Source organism: Pinus tabuliformis, chromosome X (genome assembly GCF_031772625.1).
Source record: "Pinus tabuliformis cultivar Carrire ecotype Pingquan chromosome X, CPIR1, whole genome shotgun sequence".
Taxonomy (NCBI): domain Eukaryota; kingdom Viridiplantae; phylum Streptophyta; class Pinopsida; order Pinales; family Pinaceae; genus Pinus; species Pinus tabuliformis.
Genome location: NC_142308.1, coordinates 1,304,323,414 through 1,304,349,385, shown reverse-complemented (window position 1 = coordinate 1,304,349,385; position 25,972 = coordinate 1,304,323,414).

Below are 25,972 nucleotides of genomic sequence, written 5' to 3'. Positions count from 1 at the left end.
TTCCTAAGGAACGACATTTGTGTTTTTTTGTTGTTCCTTTTCCAAAGGAACAACATTTTCGATTTTTGCTGTTCCTTTTCCAAAGGAACGACATTTGTGTTTTTTGCTGTTCCTTTTCCAAAGGAACAACATTTTCGATTTTTGTTGTTCCTTTTCCAAAGGAACAACATTTTTGATCTTTGCTGTTCCTTTTTCCAAAAGGAACACCACTTGTATTCTTTTTCTCTTCCTTTTTGAAACAACAACATCCTCGTATTCCTTTTACTTATGCTTGCTCCCCTTGCTGTTCTAAATTAAGGATGCCTGCTGTTCCTGTTCTTTCAAGTCTTTTGGAACACAACTATGCACTTATGCAATGGATACAAAATCACAACATACTGAAATCAGTGAATTATAAAATCGCTATTTTTATAAGAAATTTCTCTGAATTGGTAAGAGGACAGAGGGAAGGACACACTTACCCATTATCTTTTGCTGTCATTGTTCCACTAACTTTGCTCTGATTGGTTATCTTTATCATGTTGGTTCCTTTTAATCCTCTTTGATTATTATTCAGGAATAAGAGCAAAGGGTTTATATGTTCCTATTGAGATGTTAAGACTTCTTCCACCATTCCTACTCTTAAGGAGTGTTGAACCACCCTTTGTGTATAAATGGGAAAGTACTTTATGAAAAAGAAAGAAAAAAGAGCGAACAATGATGTTTTAATGACTTGTTTATATAAGTTGTCAAATGCAGGATAGGGGGTCTCATCAAGAGCCAGCCTACCATGATCACAAGGAAGAAAGTGAAGTGGCATTCCCATTATGGCCACCACACCAGGGATATGGTCCAAAAGGTATATCAAATTAAGAACCCTTGGAACAGGAGGTCGCATCACGAGCCGGCCTGCCCACCTTTTGCTCCTTCCTCGTGAATGGCATTATGGCTAATTGGTCACCAAGCCAACATAATGGCCTACATTTTGACATCGCACAACATTTCCTAAGCATACACAAAGGATCATGGTTCCATGGGTGAAATAAACAACTCTGCCAAGGTTAGGGACACCTGTCGGCAGCAGAGCATTGTTAATGGTATTGAAGTCACATTATTTACACCAATAGGTAGTTATCAGCACCCTTCTGTTTCTTATACCTTAGTAATAAATCACATAAGAAGAATGTATATTATTTTCCGAACCATAAAACGCATGTAAATCTATTATCACTAATCACGAGAGAAAAGTTGACAATGACCGCATGACACTTTGTATGCATGGCAGTTGTCCTATCTTCCCAACCTCACATCATATCACAGCGGTCTCTCACTTATTAAGCGATCCGACCTTGCACTCGATTTCAGTAACCTGCTACTTTTGTAAACATGGCATATTTCCTTACGCTGTTCCTTTATGACTCTATTCTAGAGCAGATCGACACGCCACTCCTTTATTTGATGGCTGGGATGGCCTATCACATTGAGGGGGTGGAGGTTAACCTCATCATTCCCTAGATTACGTGTTAGACCACTATTCAGGAAATTGCGTACTTGGGAATAGCACAGCTCAACAGTATACTAACTTTTATTTTTGCATGGCTTGTTGTTCCTAAGCCATTTCCATAGTATGCTCTGCAGCATTAGTAAAGCCCTTTAGATTTTGAGCAAGTCCTACGTCTATTAGTTTCTCTGTGTTTTAACAGCGTGAACAGCTTGCTGTTCCATTGTCAAATTCTGAGATTTTACAGGGAAACCACAAACATGGGAGGGAGATCGATTCGGAGAGAGCCACAGGTGTTGACAGTCTCTGATGCTGCACGAGAAATCCTGGCAAGAGCATGATGGTTAATGTATCTCAATCACTTACAGGAATCAAATGAGACTGTAACAATTGAATTCTTGCAGAACTTGCAAGAGGATCACTCCACAGTGAGTGGGAGACACATAGCAGTCACCGATGACATAATCGCAGAAGTATCGGGACTGCTAGCCGCTGGACCTGTATGGACGTTAAAAAAGGAGAGATTGCAGAAGATCATAGAAACCTTCAAGGAGGAAGGCTAGAGCCTAACAATTAGAGGAAAGGGGCTTTTACCAGCAGCATTAGGAGAATCATGGGAGGAATTGGCGAAGACTATTCAGAGCTACATCACCTGTGAAGGCAGAAAAGACGTGGTAAGACCATGACACCTTAAACTTTTAGCTGTATTAAAGAAAAAATGCTCTGTAAACTTACCTGCATTTTTAAATTCATTACTTCATGATGTTGCACGGAGCATGAAAAAGGCACAACATGTAGAATCAGTCGTCAGTCACCATGGGTTGATACGGTTAATAGTTAGCCATAGCCTTACCCAACAACATAGCAGCTGGGAAGAGCTAATTGCCATGATAGATGGGGGATTGAACACGCCATCCCCAAAACGTAAACATGCCACTAGTACACCTGAGCGTCTAGAAAAACGAAGGAAATCAGTCCGATTAGCACAGATTAAAGGGAGGATGGAAAAGTCCCAAGGAGATACCAGCCAACCAGTAGAGGTAAACAATTCAGGGGATGAGCAACCCCCATGATTAGAAGGAGAAGAAAATGAAAAAGGAATGCAGGGAAATGAGGAAGGAGAAATGGAGGAAGAAACCGAGCAACCTGAGCAGGAGGAGGAAACAAAACAGCATGAAGGTAGCACATTGCAGAATCCATTGAGAGAAGATGAATTGGCCAAAATTTTGGCCAATATGGGCGAATATGGCCAACCTTCCAGACCACCAGATCTCCATGCTGAAGAAGAACCAAAAGAACACTCTGCTCAGGATAGAAATACACCTGAATAATTACAGGCCGAAGAGGTAGAAGAGGAGAGTCAACTTATTCACGATGAAAATATGACAGGAGAGAGAAGTGATGCAGAACAGGAACAATCCATCCCTAGCCAGACTACACCAGAAGAAATTTCGGAAGAAGGGGAGGCAGAAAAAGAAGTCACCCAAGAAATAATAGAACCAGCTAGGGTTCTTGCCCCTGCGTAACCAGAGCAGATCAATGAAGAAGCACCCCAAAGAGAAAATCAGGGAATTGATCCAGATCATAGTCCAGGTCGTAGTAAACAGTCTGCTGTTCCTTCTAAGGAAATTGAGGAAATTAAGAGATTACGGAAAGAACAACAAAGACTACTGAATGTAATAGTTCAGCTTCGACAACAGATCAGGATTTTGAAAACAAGAAAAAGGGTAAAAAGGACTTCAGGGGGGAGACATGCAACCATTACAGTAAAACCTCTCAAGAAAAAGGTTCGAAGGACCAGAGTCCATCCTGTTGTTCAAAACCCTGTCGAAAAGCGGTTTGCTGTTCCAAATGTTGTTGAGGAGCAGTCTGCTGTTCAAAATCAAAAGGAACAGCATTTGACTGCTAGCCATAATGTATTAGCCTGTGATAAAGAAGTATAGACGGAGGCACAGTCCCCTGAAGGAATACGAGCCACGAAAAAACGCAATAGGAAGATCCAAGTAAACGTCCCGGTCTCCACTACCATGTGGGATAGCGATCTGAGGACGGTAACCCTATGAGAGGGTTTGACACAAGCTCAGTAAGCAGCACAAAAACTCATAGAACAAACGGTTCCTCGAGAAAGGTATGAAGAACTATAGCAACAGCTAAGGAACGTCAATCTATCCAAAGGCCAAGCCTTTGAAGGGTGGCGAAGGGAAGAAGAGAAAGTCGTGAAGATAACTCATAGGTTAGATATAGTTATCAAATAGATGGATACCTTATGTTCTTTGTACAATGACGTCCTAGCATGTAGAGCCCCTGCTAAGAATTATGCCTTCTTTTTAATGGAACGATATTCACAATTGAAAATAAAGGCTGTTAAAGCAGGTGCCCCTATACAAATTAATACCATCGATGATTTTATAAACTGCTGTAAGCACTACGGGGTAAAAGTTCAAAGATTACTGTGTGAGTTTTATTTGCATAACCTTGTGTTAGACCAGGAGACCGAGCTAAACCCCGACCCTTTTGTTGGGGATATCCAATTAAAAGCATTTATTTCATTTGGGGTTAATCAAATTAAATGGCTTAAAGCCTATAATGCTTTCCAAAGGCAAGAAAACGGAATAGACTTGTGGGTAAGAGCTGAGCCTAGGGATCCAGTACAGTTGTGGAGGGAACATAGGAACCTCATGGGGACTCCAGGCGTAATTGAAGCATTAGGAGCCATTCATACATAAATCAATCGGCAGGGAATATAATACTTTTTCACTATTAAAGACCTTGCCATTGATGCGGCTAAGTTTCGATACCAGATCTCTAATCCGAATATCCAACTCAGGGAACCATTTAAGTATGAAAATTTTAAGTTAGCTTCCAACCTCTTACACTTCTATGGTGAAACCATTTTGAGGGCAGGGCCATCCTGGTTAGGATATAGGTTCCAAAGTCCAATTATTTGGCACCCTGCACCTGGATACCAAGCCCTGTACGAGATGCCTGAGGGTCAGACAGACCATTTTTTTGAACACCTAGTTATGCATCATGGTTGTAGACCTCCACATGAGATTCCATATCTAGCCTACTCTCTCACTGCCTTACATGTCAACTACAATGTTTTCATGAGGGCATGAAAAAGGGTAAGCAGGGGGGTGTGTGGAGTACTAAAGAAGGCATGTTTTTGATGATTATTCCATTATTTTTTCATTAAAACTTACAAACCTTTTCCATCATGAACTAGGTAGATGATAAGGAATTGTAATAAAACCTGTAATATTAATGTGCAAAACGAAAAGACTGCCGTTCCAAAGGAAAGGAAAAGGCCAGGTTAACCGCTATCCCTTTGACGGGGAACTGTATGCAAACAAGGCAAACCAAATCAAAGCGTATCAGCCCTGGAAAGGAAATGGAGATATCGGCTCGGCGCAAGAAAGTAAAGAGATAACTGAGGACCAACGGTTCGGTGAATCCCTCAGGATCTTTTGATCCTGAGGGATCGCTACTTTAACTATTTTTGCACCTAGACATCTCCGCCTTCACCATTATAAAAAGGGGCAACACTGTTAGCCCGGGGAGTCTATTATGTTTTTATGTAATTTCTCTTAAAGTTGAGACTTTGATCATCGACTCTCGATTTAGAAGTGATCCTCTGTCATTTTGTCTTATGCATTAATACAAACTCGGTTGATATTTCATCTTCGATTCTAGAATAACTTCAAGCGGTGTACCCCTGGAGGCTAAGGGCCCGACCTTGGAGGAACACTTGCTCCTGTACCATTACTTTTGGTTTATGGGTGGTTTGCTCATCAGTGTTATTTGGTAATCTGATATGTTCTATTAGTTTACATCACAAGCTCTGTTATGTTTGATTTATTGAGTAATATCATTTCTGAAGACAGAACCATTGTATTAACTTTGCAACGTATTACTGTTCCTTTAAGTGCTAATATAATATTCCCGGTCTTTACAGAATACTGTTGCTGTTCAATTACAGAGTATCTGTGTGTACACTTATTCATTGGTATTACGGAACTCATCTTAGGGATTATGTTCCTTGCGATTGTTGGATCTATAGACATTGCTGTTCCATTTTGAAATACAGTCGTATTCTTTATAACTGAGTTTGACAACCGGATTACCAGAATCAGATTACTATTAAGGTGTGTCGTGTGCATGTATGAGTGGCTTTCAAGTGCTATTCTATAGTCCATTATTAATCAGTGTTGTTCCATTTTTGTGTGTTGTTTGATTCATCCTTAAAAGTGGAGGATTGCCATTTGATTTCTGTAGGACATAATTATTGCATTTGATCTTGTAGAATTAGGTGTTGTTGCTTATTAGACTTAAGTGCTGTTACAGTTTCTTATTTGCTGTTCCATTTATTATCCGCCGTTCCATTTCCTATCGCTTGCGTTATTGTTTCTTTGGTGTGAGGAACAATCCAAGACTGTAGTGGGCATTGACATCTACTGTCTGGCCCCCAGATCAACGGTCTATTCCCTGATTTCCTTCGGTTCCTTCAGTTTACCAAGGGATGAGTTACTGCTACTAAACCCTTGACTGATAAATTGCTTAATTTTCTGGATGTATGGTTTAGTCTTTCAAAGTAGTTTGCTGTAAACAAGCATCCGTTTACTCTTGTATTTTTGAGCGCTATACTACTAGCATTACTCTGGCAAATGATAGCCTCAGATTGAGACACTCTTTGAAATAACAAAACGTTCCTGGATTGACAAACTAATGTGAGGTAATTAGAGGTGAAAGAGACCCTTTTTATAGCTCGACAGTGGCCTCTTGTGGAAAGAAAACAACAAGTGGGAGAATGTTGTGTTGTGTTATATTATTTCCACGACTAGTCCATGTAGTTAAATGGGGGGTTAGAGGGGGGGCGGAGCCCCCCCTTCATTGCACCGATTGCGTAGCGGGGAAGGGAGGGGTCACAGGGGGTTTTGCGTAGCAAATTGCTGCCCAGGAGAATTTTTTATTATTAATTATTGACTATTCAATGACCACAAGCAATTATGAGTGCCATGCCACAACCGGATAGGGTTTTAGCACACTAACTGGGGTTACTAACTTCAAACACGAATATATCATAAGCCGTGAAGAATTACTTGGCATACCATATATCAACAGAAACATCTTGATGAGTAGAATCCATATAGAAGATCCTTGACTCAGAATAGATTAAATTTTTAAGTCAAAATTCCCATGCAATATCAAGGCAGCCCCTAGTGCTGCTTTGGTTGACGTCAATGACAACCACTGATCAACAATCTCCCCCTTTGGCATTGATGGCAACACAAGTACTCCCCCTGCAATCATGAAAACTCTTCCTACTGCCTTCTCTCCCCCTTTTCATCAATGGAAAAGGGAACTCCCCTTGACAAACAACCATCTTGTGGACCTGTACACACCTCCACTCCCCCTTTCTACTTGAGTAGATAAGAGAAAGAATCTAATGAAACCTTGGGAGAATCCCAAGCTTTTGGCGAAGATACTCAAATCCTTCATGAGGTAATGGTTTGGTAAAGATGTCAACAATTTTCTACGTTGTGCCAACATATTCAATCTTGATATTCTTTTCGGCGACCTGCTCTCTAACAAAATGATATTTAATCCGAATGTGCTTCTTTTTGGAATGCATCAAAGGATTCTTGGAGATATTGATGGTGCTGGTGTTATCACAAAAGATGGGAATAGGCTCATCAACCTTGATTTGAAGATCTTGCAAAGTTTGCTTCATCCAGAGAACTTGAGTACAAAAAAATGTTGTCGCGACATATTATGCTTTTGCTGTGGATAACGAGATTGAAGACTGGTTTTTACTTAACCATGAAATAAGAAAACCACCTAGATAGAATGTTGCTCCAACTCTTACAATCATCAACACTTCCTGCCCAATTTGCATCTATATAAGCTTGGATAACTATATTATTTCCTTTGGGATACCATAGACCATATTCCATTGTGCCCTTAAGATACCGAAGAATTCTTTTGAAGGCAATAATATGAGATTATTTTGGTGCTGCTTGGATCTTTCTACTTGTCCAACTACCTGCATCACATCAGGCTGGTAGGCTATCACATATAGGAGACTACCAATCATGGATCTATACAACCTTTGATCCACATCCTTTGATGAATCTTCTAAGCTTAACTTGCACCCTGTTATCATGGGGTTAAGGATTGGCTTGCAATATTCCATCTAGAAATTTCTAAGCATTTACTTGATGTACTTGCTTTGATATATGAATATTCCTTTATCCTGTTGAGAAACCTGGAGCCCCAAAAATTATGCCAGCTCGCCAAGCATAGAAATTTCAAACTCACTTTGCACTTTTGTGGAAAAGTCTTTACTTAATCTGTCAGCATTGCTTCCAAAGATTATATCATCCACATATACCTCGATAATCGTTAGGTTATCTTGATCCACTTTCACATATAGATTGTTGTCAGTGCTTCCTTTACTGAATGCTTGTTGAGGTAGATACCTATCAAGATGAGCATACCAAGCCCTATGAGTTTGCTTGAGACCATATAGTGCCTTCTTTAATATGCAAACATAGTTTTCTTTGTCAGTGAGCAGAAAACCTTCGAATTGTTCAATGTAAACTTCTTCTTCCAATTCACTATTTAGAAAGGTTGACTTAACATCCATTTGGTAGACCTTGATTTTTCTCGAGCATGCATAAGCGAGAAAAATCCTGATAGCTTCCATTCTGGCAACGGGAATTTTTTCTTCAAAATCAATTCCTTCAACTTGTGCATATCCTTTGCAGACTAATCTTGCTTTGTTCTTGGTAACCTATTCGTCCTCATTTAACTTTTTTTGGAAGACCCATTTATTTCCAATAACATATTTATCCTTTGGTCGTGGAACCAATTCCCAAGTGTCGTTCTTCTCAATTTGATCCAGTTATTCGTTCATAGCTACTACTGAATGCTGATTTTGACTAGCTTCCTCAAAATTGCTAGGCTCAAAAGTCACTAAAAGAGCAAGATGGGCTTGTTGTGATGAATAAAGTTGTCAACTTATTCTGGTTCTAATTCCTTCATTTATGTTGTTGATGATTTTATTTGACAGGATGATTCTTTTGACACCATTCTTTTAAAAATTTTGGAGAAGTTTCTTGTACATCCTGCTGATCATTTCTTATTTCTTCTTGGTTGACTGATGTTTCCTTATTTGATTAGTCTTGTTCTGGAGCTTCTTCTTCATCCTTCATAGATTCTACCTCAAGCCCCTTAGATTTGCTTGAAGAGATGATCTCATTGTTATCCTTTATAACACAGTCTTTGTCAAAAGTAACATTTATACTTTCAACTATTATTTTTTGCCTCAGATTGTAGCATCTTTATTCCTTTCTTTTGCGCAAATAACCAACGAAAATACCTTCGTTAACACGGGAAACAAACTTGCCCAATTTTTGGTCTTCTCTTTTGATGTAGCATTTACTTCCAAATATTTTGAAGTATTTGACGTTAGTCGATCTTCCTTTCCATAGTTCATATAGAGTCACGTTACAATTGTTCCTGAGCAGACCTCTCTTTATAATGAATACGACAATATCAATTTCTTGAACCCATAATTTATCATCTAAGTTTGAGTCTTTTAACATGGTTCTATCCATTTCCTATACGATTATGTTTTTACTTTCAACTTCTCCATTCTGCTATGGTGTTCTGGCTGTTGAGAATTTCCTTTTTATTCCATGTTCGTCACAGTATTGTTGAAATGATTTGGACATGAATTCTCTGCCATCATCTAATCTTATACATTTGATCTTCAATTTAGTTTCATTTCAACCAATTCCTTATAGATTTTGAAAAATTCGAATGCCTCAGACTTTTTCTTTAGGAAACTGATGTCTGTCACTCTGGTGTAATCATCTATCATTAACATAAAATATAATTCACCATCTAAACCTTTTGTTATCATAGGACCACATAGATCAGTATGTATAAATTCCAATGGACATGACACAAAATGTTCATTTGTCTTGAACTTTACTTTTGTCTGTTTGCGGTGTCAACAAGATTCACATATCGTATTGGTAGGTTTTGAGATTTTTGGCATTTATCTAACTGCTTCCTTTTTGTTGATCTTGACCAAATTGTCGAAATTTATATGTCCCATTCATTTGTGCCATAACCAGATCTTGTCTTATTTTTCCAAGAATCACCCTTTAGGTGTCTCATCCAAAATATATATGTCATTTGGAGCTCTTCTTGTTGTAGCCACAATTTTACCAAACTTTCCTTTCCTGATTTCACATTTATTCGAGTTCAATAACATCGTGTGTCCTTCATTGCACATTCGTCCAACACTGAGCAGATTGTGATTCATATTTTCAACCAACAACACATCCTTTGCTAATGCATCCTTTCTTCCAAGAGTGACTGTATCTGCTCCTATGACGTTTGAAGACCCATCATTTCCAAAAGACATTATTCCATCCTTCTTTTCTTTCAAGGATATGAACTTATTTCTATCTCCAATCATATGCGTTGAGCAACCACTGTCAACATACCATATGTTTCTATTGCTTTGAGCCTTGAGAGAGAGAGCGCACCTTTCAGTGTTCATTTTCCACACTTGTCCATTTTGATTTTGCAATAATTCTTTTGAAGAACTTCCAAGTCTGCAATCTTTGGCCAAGTGTCAAAATTTTTTACATTTGTAACATTCAACATCATCTCTCAAATGATCAAATATGTTGATATTCTGTTGAGTTCTGGAATATCCATTTCTGAGAGATCTCCTAGAATTATATTCATTCCAAAAATATATGAAACATTCTGTAGCTCTATGTCCAAACCTTCCACATGAATAAAAATGACCATAAAAGATAGGTTGATACTTGGGAGGAAATCTTCTTCGAGGAATTGTCTTCCAAGGTTCTTCCTACGAGTCTTGATCTCTTAATCTAGCTGGGAGATCTACTTGCTTGGTATATTTTTCATATCCATCTTCTTTAGTTGTCATAAAAGGACTTTATTCCTTTTCAAATTTTTCTTTGTAACCAAGACCAGTCTTGTCACTGCATGATCGCTGGTTGTTGATGAGTTCATCCAAATTCTTTGAGCCGTTGGAGTAGTTTTGAAGAGTTTTTTCATTTTTTACTTCCTTTCGTAAAGAAACGATTTCAGCTTCCAATGCTTCTCTTTTCTTGTTGCTTTCCTTTAATTATTTCATGAGTGATTCTTCAGTTCTTTTGTATTATTCAACCTTGATTTTAAGATTTAGGACATGTTCCCTTTCTGTCTTTAATTCATCTTCAAGAGTGTTGACGTGCTTCTTCTTGGCCTTGAGCTCTTTGATAACCTTGATCACTTCGTTTTGAAATTCAACCTCAGTCATTTCTTCTTCTTCGTCTCCTTCTTCGTTAGGTTCCTATTGCTTATTGTGCTTGGCCATAAACAATACTCTTTCATTGAGTTCTTCTTCATTATCACTGTCTTCTTTGGAAAAGGAGCTATCTCCTTTGGAGAAGAAACTTTTCTTAAACCATTTCTTCTTGCCTTGCTTGTTGAACTTCCTAGGAATTTTCTTTCCTTTCGTAACAACCTCATTGTTGTGAGGACATTTGGCTGCAAGATGCCCAACCTCACCACAATAAAATCATATTAATGGAAGTTCACCTTTGAATTTTCCCATACCTATTCTCATTTTCCGCGTGAAGTAGGAAAACTCTTTATCTGATAATTCTTCTTCATCTTCTTCCTTTTCCTCATCCTTACAATTGATAGTTTTTTCTTTCGGAGTCTGCTTGTCCTTACTATTCTTCTTGGATGCGGAAAATTTTGTTTCTAAGTGAGATGTGCCATCCTCTTCTTCAATCTTCATTTCATATGCCGTAAGAATTTTGTGCAATTCATCTATGTTGAGATTGGTTAGATTCGATCTATCTTCCGAGGCAGATACCTTAGGGTTAAATCTTGCTGGCAAGGTTCTGAGGATCTTTCGGACAACAATTTTCATTTCAACAGGTTCTCCCAAACCTTCCAATGTATTTGTTGTTTCATCAACACGCTGAAAGTATGCAACAATATCTCCATCTTCCCTCATTTTGAGTTTCTCAAAATTTTCCCTGAAAAATTTGAAGCTTTGCTTCTTTCACCTTTGAGTCACTTGCATATATATTTTCAAGCTTGCCACATACCTCTTTAGCAATTTTGCAACTCAATACCTTAATATAAATAGATTCGATAAGCCCACTGATAATAAGATATTTATCCTTTACATCATATACCATATTTTTCTTACCTTGTTCATCCTGGGTCGGTGTGAAGCCTTTGTCAATGGTTTCCCATACTTCGTATCCTTATGCCAGCAAATGAACCTGCATTCTTCCACTCCAAAGTGCATAGTTATTTCCATTGGAAAAATGAACTCTATTCTTAGTATACTCCATGATATCCTTCAAGTTGTTAGACTTCTATTGAAGGAACCTAGCTCTGATACCAATTGTTGGAAATAATGAGAGGGGGGATGAATCAGTATTCCTTAGCAATTAGCACTTTTTAAATTTTTCAGAGCATTAGTTAATCTTCAATTATTATTAATGTTTATCCAGTAAAAACAGTAAGCAATAGAACATAGTAGGCACAAGAATTTTAGGTGGAAAAACCCCTCCGGGTCAAAAACCACCGAAAGATTTTCTAATAAATTCTTTAATCTTTTCCCCAACTTAAATGAAAGCAACAACTTCCTAGATTTATAGAAAATAATTCTTCTCCAATTACCACTCGAAGGACATCCCAACGCCCTAGTTCCTTCAGTAGTCAACTGAATGGATGCCCCAACATCCTAGACCAACCTACCACCCTGAAGTGTTCACAAGCTCCAACTTGTAGGCAACTTCATGCACCAACCTAACACCTACCTGCCACCCTATAATGACTGAAATGAGACAAGAGTGTTGATTCCCGTACAAGGGACAACGATCCACGATACAATATGATTTACAGTGATTTTGACCGAACACCCAATCACACTATGACCTGCAACCCAACCATGAAATCACCCCAACAGAGATTCTTATACCTCCCAATAATGCCTTTTCAACTCTAGGAAAATTGACTCTTTTACAATAATGACTCTTTCAATGATGACACTTTTACAAATGACTCTTTTACAGCTTTACAATGATGACTCTTGGCCTTTAAACTTCTTCACAATATACACATGGATGTCATGTCTTCAAAGGATGTCCCCTTGCAATGCTTCCTTTGATTTGATAATTCTTCTCTTGAATTCTTGCTTGAAGCTTTACTTGAATCTTCTTCTACCTACATGAAAAATTTTCTAGGCGAAACCAATCCCAAAACAAAACCAAATACCCTTCAACTACCTTTTCTTGTAAAACACATGTAAGTGCATAATAATGAATAAATACAAATTTTACAATGCGTACCTGAAGTGTGATTGTCACTTTTGTTTTTGACTTGTTGCAGTAGTAGACAAAGACTCCCACTCTTGATATAGGCCTAGATGCTATGCAAGACTATATCCAAAACTGACCTAAAGATATATACAATAAAAACTGATGACAAACCCTAGAGTTGTGATGGACCAAGTTCTAAGTACAACAACAGAGACCATTCTATCAACTATGATAAGACGAGTAACATGAACTTACAACATCATATATATTATTAGACTTGGTGTAGCATCAAATGTTTAGTATCAAGAATAGGACATCTGAAATGTGGTATCAAAACTAACTGTGACATATAGAGACATAGAGATATAACCGAGACCCTGTATATACTTATGTTGTTATGAAAAAACATATTTTAGAGATGATACTCATATTTCAAATGTAAAAACTAATCATACATATCTTGTTGTAGGAGACTTATCCTTAACTGTTGATGTGTGGTCCTTACTGCAGTGATCCTTGAATGCATGTTTTTTCTTGCCTTCTAGGAGCTGGATATTGAGTTTATTGTATCTATGTAATTTCTGATCTCCAGAGTCTGAAGTTTCATCTTGTGGTAGCCGTCTGAGTCCTCCTTCCAAACCCATAGGTCAGATCAAGATTGGATTCTTTAAGAAGGAGTTATGCCGAATATCCCACGATGACTTGATTATAGATTGGTTCAATAGAGCACACTTGTACGAAGTGCCACGTGCCACTGTTGCGACCTTCGACCCTGGAAATGCTACTCAACAAACTAAAATCCGTTCTATTTCTGTGACTATTTACTGAATTTGAATCCAATGATTAGAGAGAAAGTTATGATGGTTTTCCCAATGTCACCAGTTTGACATGTAATTCAGGAGCCTGTAAAAACCCTAACTTCATGAGATCATATCTCCGAAAATATAGCAAACCAGGATCTGAAATTAGGTCATGCGGTTCATCATGATTTCTTTGCGCATGGGTTTTAATTTCAGCTTTGGAATCTTCACAGAACAAACATTATAGTGAAAATGCCACGATGACCCATTTGAAGCCACAAAATCCCTACTAGAGGAGGATGTGAGGGTCAATATTTATATGAATGTCTTGAGCTGAGAGGGTCCTCAACAAGTGAACATTGGAGGTATTTTAAGAGAATTTTTTGTTATTAATTATTGAATATTTAATGACCACAACCAATTATGAGTGCCATGCCACAACCCCATAGGGTTTTAGCCCACTAACTGGGGTTAATAACTTCAAACTCAAATATCTATCAAACCATGAAGAATTACTTGACATGCCATCTATCAACGGAAACATCTCGACGAGTAGAATCCATCTAGAAGATCCTTGACTCAGAATAGAGTAAGTTTTCAAGTCAAAATTCCCATGAAAGATCGGGGTAGCCCCTGGTGCTGCTTGGGTTGACATCAATGACAACCACTGATCAACATTGACCTCATCCATATTATTAAGAGCTTCTCACTCCATGATAACCCTTATATTTTCTAGATCCATTGTTTTGCCTTTTTTGTCTTGTTGGGGCCTGACCCAGGTTCGGAGTTAATTAGCCAAACAAATCCCTGTACTACTAGCCCTTTCAGAAGAGTCTGCGGAGCGCGGACTAAGGTCTCACTCGAAGTAGTATGGAAGGGTGCTAGAACAAGTTTCCACACCCTTGAGATGTCTGAGAGGTTTGGCTGGTCCCACTGTTTGTCCCTACATGCAGATCACTTTGCGCACTTCCCTGTTCCTCATGCCCTAATATACTGCCTTTGCGCAGCCCTAACCAGGGCTTGGGGAGCTTCCGTGCTGCTAAAGTAGTGCTCTACACTATTACTAGAGATCTTACTTATCTTCCTGTACCAGTTAATTATCTTCGCGTACTTGGATGTCTTATGTTATATTTATTTATACAAAGCATTCATATGAGTTCGCGCAACAAATAAACAATATACTTGCAAATTATACCCAATAATACATTAAAACATGAAAAGATACACAAAAATATGGTAAAATTCTCTTCATTGATTCTTCCAATGGTTACAGGCTCGATCTGCCCTGTGCACTCAGCTGTAGGGGTCCACGCACTCAGCTGCAGACTACTAGGCCTCTGCGCACTCAGATGCAGATCCTTCTCCTACTCTACAACCCAAAGACACACTTTACACTTCGACTCAATCACTTAGACTTCTCCTCCTCTTATCCTATCCTATATTACTTATCTTATACACTTAGAGCCTCACTCTATTTATACAATCCCATTGTTTGCGGACCATGGGTAGGTCTATCCAGCCAACATTACATTACAAAAACTAGGGCGGACAACCTTGTGACTCTATTATGATTTCACGCTCCACACCTGCAATTCGCGGAGCTTTTACAAAAGTATTTCGTCAAAAGTTGGGCTTTAAGACCCAAAACATGCCTTGGGGGGATTCCATGCCCAATAGGCCCCCAAAAAAAACCTCGTGACTCGCCCTCGAGTTACTCTGTCGACGCGGAGATCTTCACACGGAGTCCTTCAAACTCTGCTCAAATTGCGGCAAGGTCGGCAACGCACAGAGTTGCTTCCTGCTGGATCTGTTGTACGTGTTGTTCCGAGACCATAGTGTCGGAACTACTTCTTTGCATCTGTGCCTATATCCCTTGCATTTGTGCGATATTTCCTTCAATTTCTGCCATGATGGTGAAGGCCTCGTCGATCCAAGGCTGAACACGTGCCTTCAGGACTGCTTCCTTGTGTCTTGCTTCATCCACCTATTCCTTTAGCGCTTTGTCCTATTACATTTGTGTGAGCCTCTGAGTGAGGGCCACCGTCTACACAGTTCCTTTGACGCTGTCATACTGCTGTTGGAGTTCTCACGCCTCTGTCTCTAAGTGCTGGATGTTGGGGTCCTCCTGTAGATTTATGAGGACCTCAAATGACTCTTCCAACATGTTGGTGCAGTCTTGCACTGCACTGCCAATCTCATCCAGTCCCGCTGTAATAGCACTAGTGCGTTGTTCTCTGACTTCCAGAGGGGTGGACGATTGCACCTTTAAACGATGTCGATGATCTGAAGGTTCAACTCAAGATGAACCTTTGTCATTTCCTCCCGTGCCTCGCGCACCCCTGCTGTTAGCCTGTGGATGTGCGCCTCTGCTGGTGTGTTTGCTGGGATGGCCAGCTTCGGGACGCTTTAAAAAGCTTCATCTAGTACCTGTAGTAGTTGTCGATTCTACGACACCACTTCGTCGCACTGCAAGCTCAACTATTCCATGTTGATTTTCTGCTCACTAAGGACTTGCAGTGCGCGAATCTCCCTAGCTCGTAGTTCTGCAGTTATCCCATCCTGTTGAATGTATAAGGTCTCCCATGAGAGTGCAGCCATGTTGATGCCGAGACCCTTCAATGTGCTAACCGTAGCCTTGTCGGCCTAATTTTTTGTCACGAGTTCCCCTTCTGGCATCACTATGGTATTCATCACCTGAGCGCACAACATCTATTTTGCTGCCATTGTTCTGACTACAAGGTTGGTCGAAAGGGTACTAGCCTGAGGAGGGCACACCTGTAACTCCTGCAGTTGCGCTCTGAGCGGCCCCAACACAATTTGGTTCTCATGCATGAAATTTTGGAGGGCCTCGGAGGTGACATCACGCATTGTCTCACCGATGTCATGTAGATCACCCTCGATTAGGGTGATCGGGTCAATAGACAACTTCGATTCCTTGACCTTCTCGCACGACCCTGTTCGCTCAGTTGGGTGTTGGCGCTTCAAGTGTGTTGATGCGGATTGTGGGTCTGTGCCTCCCTCTTCTTCCTCCTCTTCTTACCCATGCGAAGGCGATGTTTGGCCCTCGCGCACCTTTGTAGCTGCCTCCTGCGCTGCTGCTGCTGCTGTGGCATTTTCCTGTTCAGTTGCTGTCTATGCAGTGTCCCACCCTACCCGTACTTTTGTTGCCACTGCTTCCTTCCTTCTCTTTTCTACCAACTGTGCCATGCGCAGTTTGGCCTCCTCTCTCTTCCTCTGCGCTACTGACTTCTCTAGCTCTGCGATGTCTGGAGAGCGTCACTTCGGCAACCATGTCTCCAGTATGTTAAAGATGACATCATCCATGGCTACAAAGGGTAGGTTTCTCCATTGATTGGTCGGGTCCTTGCGCACTTTGATGTATATGCTATGTATGTCCGCTTTAAATTCCGCAAAACTCTGCAGGCTATTATAGACAGTGGGTGACAACTGTGGCTTGTGATTGATCCCCATTATGAGGTTCATCTCCATGAACACCCAGAATATCTTACTGTTGCGGATCCTATTTGCATCCTTTGTGGCCCAGAGCGAAGCGTACTTCGTAGCCTCCGACAGATCCTTGTCAATTGTGGGGAATTGACTATCTTCTGGAAATTCGCCTGCCACGAGTACTATGGATAGCAGAGGCCATGCATAGTGGAACGTTTTGTCCTGTTCCTGAGCTTCGTGACAATTCTCTAAGAATTCCTTGCGAAGGAACTTGAACCAGTTAAACTGGACCCCCTCCGCACACTATTTAGCAAGTGCTACCACCGGCACGGGTACCTCGTCCGCACGACACTTGCGCATAACTTTACCAGCTAGTATTTGGGTTGCCACTCTCATTTCTTTATCGTTGATGCTGGATATGGCGTAGACCCTTTTCTTCTTCGGCAGCTTGTATTTCTTCTTCATGGCCTCCGCGATGGACAAGTCACTGCTCTTCCCCTTCGAGATGTCTGCGGGGTCCTTACCTTTGCATGGAAGTTGAGTAATGCGGTGAATCAAGTCTGCTGTGATGGGGATGGGCTCCTCCAACCAAAAACACCCATCATGCACCAGGAAGAGCAGTTGCCTGATGATAAAAATTGTTACTGGGGTGTGGTGGAAATGCGGCACCCAGAGCAAGTTAAGTAGCCCGGCCTTTTCCACTCCACGCAACCACTTTCACAGCTCTAATTCTGTAACCCCCGCCGCAGTGTTCTGCTTGGGCTTCATGAGGTGCGAGGTTTCAAGGTGAGGGAACTTCTCATGGTCAGCGAGGTCCCAATCTTCAAATTTTAATCTCGGCACCTGTCCCAGGTGCGTGCCCTAAAAAATGATGTTGTCTAGTAGGAGTGGGGTCTATAGCGAGCTCTTGGTCTCGTCAAGGTCCTTGGGCACTTTATCCTTCCCTTTCCGTGGGGGGATATAGGCGAGCAACTTTGTCGGAGGGTGCGCAGGCTTAGTTTCCTCCTCCATGCCTTCGTCCTCGTCTTCTTCAAGGATAAGGTCCTCCAGGTCTTCTTCTTCTTCATTGGTCTCTATGGTGACGACTTTCCCTTCTCCTCCATCGACAACTTGGTGCGTAGTGGGTTCTGCGGGGACACACGTATGGGAACCATCGCTTGTTTATCCTTCTTTGGTCTTGGTGTGCACATGATTTCAGGATTTATGCCACAATACTAATGCCTTTCAGAGCATCCCCCACAGTTAGGGCCTATGCGGCCTCTTCGATGGTCATTTTTGTTATTTCCATAACTTCCTCAGCTGCTGCCTTCGTTTCCGTCCAAAAATCTATCACTCGTGAACTCAGGGGCTCAATCAACGCTCGACACAAAACAAATAGGGCTCTTCTCAATAGCTTAATTCACAAATGACCAAGTACTGTTTGTTGGGTAGTCCTCTGTAATTTATAGCGCTTTTTGAATTTGAATTCGATTGTTCCCCCCAAATTCGGTTCATTAATGCTCCCTTGGCAGAAAATTTTCCCAAATCTTGCCCATAAATCACGTTTTAAATGCATGCCCCTGCTTCATTTGGTCTCAAGTTGAGCATCCCATCATGAATAATGACTTCAACAGTCACTTTCTGGCCAACCCGTGCAGAAACACAGCCCCCCGTGCGTGGTCGCGGACCTTGTGATTCTTTGCTTCTGCGCGCAGCTCCAACATCGCACAGCTCTCGGTAGAATAGTTTATAGTCCCGCACTTCTGTTCAACTACATGGAGCACTAAGACTGTACTTCCCTCGGCTAGTAAGGTGGTCGCACCACCTATATAGAGTTTCATCCATTCATACATCATTTTTCTTGGAAAATACCCACCTTTTATTGTTACGAGCGGCATCACGCACTTTATCATTTGCAATGCGCTACCTTGGTCGATTCACCTAGTAATGTGTGGTCCAAGCCAAGGCATCAGACTGGTCAATTCGCGACGATAGGGCTCAAACTTGTCAGTGTGATCATGCACATCTTGTCTTATCACCCTAGTCTTTTTACCGAGAAAATCTTCCTTTATCTCGTCCTCCAGCTTCTTGACTTCCGCGTCTACCAGAACGCTTTTCTTCCTTAATCTTACCCTTTCTTCTTCAAGTTCTTGGAGCCTAGAATTTCCTTGTTGGATTTCTTCTTCCAAGGTTCCATGAACTGTCGTATCTACCAGAGCTATCATGTGCGGTCTAAGATTTTCATGTACTATAGGGCTTACAGTGTTTGCTTTATACTCCAGCCCTGGTGGTGCCTACGCGGTCAGGTTCTTACACACAGTCCTATAAGCCCATAGAACCGCTAGTACGCGCAAGTCCCAGTCAGTCCGCTTCGCATTGTGGACCTTGTTCAGCGCTTTGCGTACTTTGTTAAAGGCTTCTGCGTGGATATCCTTCTACGCACTTGGTCTTTCCATACTTCATGGTCCCAACCGGAGGGGTCGTTCGTGCCATTGCCTTGCCCGCACCTGCTTACTAATTGTGTCTCCTACCATGAGGACTGTGTGCATTCGTGCAGGTTTCATACCATATGCTTGTATCCACCTAGATAGGTGGGTGCACGGGCCGTTTCGTCCAACAATCTTGTCTGTTAATTGCATCGGAGGCTTCCCAAACCATGTGTGCATCATTATTCTGTAGTCGCGCCAGTCCTCAAAACTTCTTTGGTTCGTACCCCACCATCTTGTAGGCGTAGCTCGGAGTACCCATTTTAGGCATCGAAGCACTGTTGTTCCAACACTTCTCTTTCAAATTTATTTAGGAAGTCATCCACCTCGCTTAACCCATCATACGTAGGCAGATCTCTTACCTCTGTTGCTATGTAATGTAGTGATCTCGTCACCATGTTACAGTTGAGCATGGTTACCTTGTGTAACTTGTTCTGCCATCATTCTATCTCCTCATCAGAATCTGATGTGCAGGAGCTTTCACCCTCCCATGAGATTCAACCATCCGTGATTAGATTTACCCAGTCTTGCTCCTATGTGGTTATCTTGTAGGTGCAGTCCAGATTGTCATCGCTGTCATAGTCACGCACTGGCTCCGTGTAGCATGATCCTTCTGCAAGGTTTAAAGGTACCACTACGCGCAGATAATTTTTCTCAAAGATCATCTTGCACTTTTTTAAATTTATCACTCCATTCATGTCAGTGGCCTAATCTATTCCCAATAGCGCGGGGTAGGGATTGCTGTCATCAACAATATCTATCACTTCAAAATCTGCTAGCGCACTTGCTCCTTCGATATCTACTGAGATTCCCTGCAATCTCCCCATAGGTAGGATCTTTTGCTGGTTTGCTATTCATAGTTAGATAGGAGACCATTGTAGCGCATGCCTGCCCACGCGCTCCCATGTCTGCTTTGGTAGGACGTTAGCGCCCGATCCTAGATCCAGAATCACTTGGTCCATCTCATATTCCCCAATTTGCACGGTCAATCTCATCTGCCTTCCTGTTCACGTCGTGTGCTTCCCAAGCTTCCAGACTACGTGCAGTTCTCCTGGCGCTCTCCCAGCACATCAAGTTATGAGTTCTTGTAGCCCCTTTACAACCTTGCTGTTGTGCAGTAGCTTCATGCATGTCTCCAAGAATGTAGTGAGCATCGATGGGTCCATTTCTGGCTCCAGTCTGCCTTTACTTCCTAAAGTGGAGGCATCAATGAAGCTCCTCTTAGCTTCCATGAAGGTCTCCTTAGCGCACTCCAAATCAAATTCTGGTTCCTTCGTTGGAGCCTTGCGAACCCAGGTACTTTCTTCAGGCTGCTTGCCTTTGTCATCCCCTATCGTAATTCCACTCTGGAGCACAATATTTACATTAGGGTCTTCCTCGTGTGGCTCAGACCTCATCATTTGTAGGTTCTGAGTCGGGGGAGGTTAGAGTGCTCCTTTATCGCACAACCTCGCTATCAGTGTGGGACAATCCTCCATATCATGATCAAACAACGTACAATACAAGCATGATGGTCACATTGGATTCGTACAATCATAGGCATAATGCCCTAGCCCTACGCAATTGTAACATATCAACTATCCGCGACCTCTTCTTAGTCCCCCTCCACCTCGGCCTTGTCCGCCCCCTTGAAATCTGGTGCATGCCTTTCCTGCATTTTGATCGAGGGGCTGTGTTTCGGCCTGAACTCTGTATGTAGGAGTTCGATCCATCGTTATCTCATAACTTCTACAGGTGCGCTCATCATGTCCCACTGACCTACAGAAATTACAGAACGACTGTTGTGAATTCTACGTATAATTCTGTAATAGATGGCAGTTATCTGTAGCATGCTTTCCTCCTATCTGACAAATTGCGCACCATAGTGCGGGCGCTGCTCTTGGTTCTGCTTGTGCCTCCGGTCTTAATGGAATTGGCCCTCCTCCCACAAGGTAATTCTCGAACACCGGGTAGTGGTCCATGTCGTGCCTCTCGCCCTTTCATTTTATGCACTATACCTCATCGTGCATCTCTGGGCGGGTTGTCCTGTCTTGTTACAAACTCTGCATCTCAAGGCACGAATCTGCTGAACTCCTAGGTTGGGATCTTGTATCGGGGTCTCGTGCAATCTCATCGCAACCTCCAAGGCTTCGGCCTGTGTGGTTAGCCTTTGTTGTGACAACACATTCCGTAGATGCAGCGTTAACGATGCTACAAATCATTCGCAGTGTTGCCCATTTGTTAATGTCATGTTCGCTTCTGTGCACTTTAGTCTTTGATCCAACTCCCACGAGGTCTTGCCTAGTAGCATTGTGATTTCCTTGAACCCAATGATCGACTGTGCCTCTGACTTTGCCTGCTAAATTCTTTGTTTAGCGTAGCTTGGATATCTGCGATCCCTACATTCGGATTGTCATTGGAATGCTTAATGTACCAGGTCAGCGTGCGATCTTGCAGAGCGATGACCAACATTGCCTTCTTTATATTATCATCCATGACTCCCTGTGCTTCCCATACAGCTTTTATCACGAACCAAAACTAGTCTAGATCTTCATTCCCTACTCCCTTGAATACTGGTAGCTTTATCGCACTTTCCATACTGCTTCGCGGTGGTGGCGGAGGTGGTATGGGCGAAGACAGGGCTGAAGAGGGTGGAATTGGCAGTGGTGTGGGTGGGGGTGGTATGCGCAGAATTCTCTACCTTATCAGATTGATTGCACTTCTTAGCGAGACCTTTGTGAGCTCTTCTTTGCCCCCTCGTGGAGGTGAAATCAAGGGGCTAGTTTCTAGTTCCATGCTACCTTTGTTTCTGTAGATTCTCCCACTTAACACAGCCCCAAACATCAATTTATTCGCATAACTCGTTTTTCACATAGTAGCATTTTAGTCCAAGGGTTCAAAGATTTAACGTACTTACCTCGCGGTCCTTTGAGGAAGCATCGTTCTGCCTCGCTATAACTAACTGAAGTATCTACCGCGAATTCGGTGATGAATCCTCCTATGATTCGATCGAGCCAGTGATCGACAGCGCATGAGATCTTATCTTCCGATACTTCCAGTCTACGCACCAATTCTGGAGTCCACACAATAGGTCTGTCGAGTTTACACCTTCCTTGGCTATCTGTTAGCTTTGCTATCCACTCGTATAACTTAGTGGGGAAGGATGTGAAGAAAATTTCATGGATTTCTATATATAAGTAGTAGACTAACCACTCTTCCTTTGATAGTCATAGATTCCTGTTTTCCTGTGTCGCGAACTCGTGAATCTTCCTGTGCAACCAATCTGTAATTCCTTTATTTATCAGATTCCAGTGATACGACAACGGACATCTCTATGCAGATCTCGGTCCTGACAATGGAACAATTTGTTGGCTTGTTGGGGCCTGACCCAGGTTCAGAGTTAATTAACCAAACAAATCCTTGTAATACTGGCCCTTTCGGCAACAGTCCACAGAGCGCAGATTGAGGTCTCACCCGAAGTAATATGGGAGAGTGCTGGAACCAGGTTTCTGCACCCTTGAGATGTCTAAGAGGTTCGTCTGGTCCCACTGTTCATCCCTATGCGTAGGTCACTTTGCGCACTTCCCCGTTTCTCACGCCTTGATATACTGCCTTCACGCATCCCTAACCAAGGGCTGGGGAGCTTTCGTGCTGCTTAAGTGGCACTCTGCGCTATTACCCGAGATCTTACTTAATTTCCTGTACTAGTTAATTATCTTCGCATACTTGGATGTCTTATGTTATATTTATTTATTCAAATAATTGATATGAGTTCGTGCAACAAATAAATAGTATACTTGCATATTATACCCAATCATACATTAAAATAGGAAAAGATATATAGAAATATGGTAAACTTCTCTTTATTGATTCTTCCACTGGTTACAGACTCAACCTGCCCTGCGCACTCAGCTGTAGGGGTCCACGCACTCAACTGCAGACTACTAGGCCTCTACGCACTCAGCTGTAGAGCTTTCTCCTACTCTACGACCCAAAGACACACTTTACACTTCAACTCAATCACTTAGACTTCTCCTCCTCTTATCTTATCATCTATTAGTTATCTTATACAATTAGAGCCTTGCTCTATTTATAGAATCCCATGGTCCATGGACCATGGGTAGGTCTATCTAGCCAACATTACATTACAAAAACCAGGGCGGACAACCCTGTGACTCTTTTTTGATTTCGTGCTCTGCACCCGCAATTCGTGAAGCTTTTACAAAAGGATTTGATTAAAACTTGGGCTTTAAGCCCCAAAACATGCCTTGGGGGGATTCCATGCCCAACAACCTTCCTTGGAGACAATATGTCCCAAGTAATGTACCTATGTTTGAAAGAAGTTACATTTACTAAGATTGGCATACAACTGATGCTCTCTTAACAATCTCAATACCATTGTTAAGTGTTCTGCATGCTCTTCCTCATTATTATAATATATCAATATATCATCAATGAATACAATGAAAAACTTGTCCAGATAAGGATGCAACACATTACTCGTCAATCACATAAAAGTGGTTGGAGCATTAGTCAAACTGAAAGGAACTACAACAAACTCATAATGCCCATACCTGGTTTGGAAAGTAGTCTTGTAGATGTCCTCTTCTTTGATGTGTACTTGATGGTATTCTGATCTCAAATCAATCTTTAAGAACATTGTTGCTCCTTTCAACTGGTCAAACAAGTCATCGATCCTCGGCAACAAAAATTTGTTCTTGATCATCACCTTGTTTAGTTTCCTGTAATCAATGTACAATCTAAGAGTACCATCATTCTTCTTCACAAACAATATTGGTGCACCCCGAAGCAAGACACTTGGACTAATGTATCCCTTATCAAGCATTTCCTTCAACTGCAACTTCAATTCCACTAGCTATGGAGTGCTCATCTTATAAGGTGCCTTTGATGCTGGTGTTTCCCCTGGTACCAACTAAATCGAAAAGTTCACTTCCTTATGGGGAGACAACTTTGAAATCTTTGCTAGAAACACATCCTGAAACTGCTGCAATATAGGGTACCTCTTGAAGATTTCTACATCCTCAACATCCTTACCCTTGTCATTGGAAATATGGTGCAAATAGTACACACCCCTTCCAATGACTGTGCTTAGCCTGCATAGTTGTAATTTTCATCATCGATGTAGGCTTATTATTTCCATGCAAGATTCTCTTTTCCCAATTATCATCCATGCACTCAATAGAATTGTCATAGAAATCTACTTTGGTGCTGTGGAGGTACAACTAATCCATACCCAAAAGCATACTATATGACCCCAATGGAAGCACATTTAGATAAGCTGATGTAGGCATATCATTCAAATGAAATGCACAAGCTCTTACCTAGTGATGAACTCTATTCTTAGTACTTGTAGCCAACTGCACCAACCAAGACTCTGCATGCACTTCTCTTCTCAAACCACACTTATCCACTAGGTCAAGATTAACATAACTCTAATTAGATATAGGCTCAATCAAAATAGAAACAACTCGACCACAAAGCTTACCTACCATCTTAATAATGGATGCTTGGTGATATGCCTACTTGCTATCCACAAGTGCATAAATATGAGGAATGTTATGGCCCACATCCCCAACTTCTTGTGCCTCCTGAGCACTATAGATCTAAGGCCTACCACCCTAGTACAATGGACAATCCTTCTTGCGATGATCTTTGCCACATATCCAACACTGCAACGGTCTTCTACCATCACCCCTATTTTGTTTCTCTCTAGGCTGCGACCCATGTCCCTTCTCAACTGTATTGAGCTTCTTATAAGGATCAACATTTTCTTTCTCACCTACATCCTAAGGTCTTCCCTGCTTTGGTGGTCACTTCCCTTTAACTTTCTCATTTCCCTTCAAATCACGCTTAGGCTCAACTTTATGCTTTGACTTTTCATAACAATGCTTGATTTTCCTAATGGCTTCCTCCAATGCCCTTGCTCACCAAACTCAATTTGGTCTCTATATGTTGCAAGCAACCCACTGATGAACCTTTGAATATTTGATTTATCATCCTTGAGGTAAGGCACATAACTCAATAGCTCTAGGAGCCTACTAGTATAGTCATGATCTGTCATGGAACCCCTCTACAACTCATAAAACTCGTTAGATTTGTCATCATAATACCTCTCGGGCAGGTACTTCTTCTTGAAGAGCCTCTTGAACTCCACCCAAATCAACTCTTCTTCTTGAATGCCCTTGACATTCTTCACATCTTCCCACCAAATTTTTTGTTTCCCATTAATACTGAAGGTGGTTATCTTGGCTTTCATGTTCTCTAAATAGTTATAGAATCTGAAGAATTTCTTCATCCCAAGAAACCATGCCTCTGCATGTTTTGAATTCTTCATCTCTCCATCAAATGTAGGTGGCTTGAATTTCTTGAACTCCTATGGAAAGTACTCACTCGTCATATAAGGAT